We start from the raw sequence: 1,432 nt of genomic DNA on the forward strand, positions 1-1,432 counted from the left end.
ATTCCACATTTATATACCTTTTCTTTCCTACAAAATTACAATACCTTTAAGGTAGATTGATTATTTGAATTCCACTATCATTCATCTTTTGATAATTTTCTCTTTCTTCTGTTTATACTTTATCTAATAAGAATAATATAATACAACTAATAATAATAATTGATTCCGTTGTATGCATATATATATATATATATAAAATTCTTTTTCAGAATGAGATAAAAAACCAAGGCTGTGAAGATTTTAGAACATTTATAAATAGAAGGTCTTACAGCTGTTTCCAGGATATTTATTATATCCCTTCATTGGAGACGGTGTGAGAGAATGGTTAAGCAATAGTTCATTTAGATAAGATACGAAATAGAGAGTGAAGTGGAGGAAGGAAAATAGATGTGAGATATGCAGAGATATTGCATTTGTAGATCCATTCTCTAGGCAGAATGATATACATATAAGATTCCAATACCTTGTGAGAGGTATCTTACATGTATTGGAATCTTATATGTATACCATTCTGCCTAAAGAATGGATCTACAAATGCAATATCCCTGCATATCTCACATCTATTTTCGTTCCTCCAATTCACTCTCTATTTCCTATCTTATCTAAATTAACTATTGCTTAACCATCCTCTCAGACCGTCTCCGATGAAGGGATATAATAAATATCCTGGAAACAGCAGTAAGACCTTCTATTTATAAATGTTCTATATTATACACAGTCTTCGTTTTTCATCTCATTCTGAAAAATTTTTTTTTTTATATACACATGCTGATATATGACCTATGTTGGATTCCTTATTCGCATAATCATAGAACCTGGAGCTATGGTCTATCCATAGCACTTGCTCAGCATTACCTGATACTTTTGGATCTTACTGACACCATTACCTCTCATAATCTCTATACATATATATATAAATATATGGATATGTATTTATGTATAATTATGTATATATATGTATGTGTAAAAGTGTGTATATATGTATGTATTTATATTTATAACTTAACCTTATTTACTTTCTAAACTCTCTGACGAAGCCCAGAGGCACATCCAAGTACCTTCATTTTATCAACCAAATTCTTCAGTTCACTGAAGGGATGGAAGTAAAGTGGGGTACTCTGACCTCTTGGTTGAAACAGCTGTAAGAAACAATTCTACTTTCCATGTTCTACGTTATATATTTTAATAATTACTAGTATTTTTATATATGTAAAGCATAATCTTTTATACATGTATGTATATTATTATAATTGTTTTTTGCTAAAAATAAATAAATAGACATAATATAATGTCTAAAATTTGATGAATACCACCTCTTGATCCCCTCCATTTTCTTATTGCCGTATAAATTAAGAATAAAACAACTTTTTACCCTCACCCATTTATTACATTCAGTAGTGTAATTGCCATGCAATAAAAAACATGATGTATA

The sequence above is a fragment of the Octopus bimaculoides genome, chromosome 9 (assembly GCF_001194135.2).
Source record: "Octopus bimaculoides isolate UCB-OBI-ISO-001 chromosome 9, ASM119413v2, whole genome shotgun sequence".
In the NCBI taxonomy this organism is placed as follows: domain Eukaryota; kingdom Metazoa; phylum Mollusca; class Cephalopoda; order Octopoda; family Octopodidae; genus Octopus; species Octopus bimaculoides.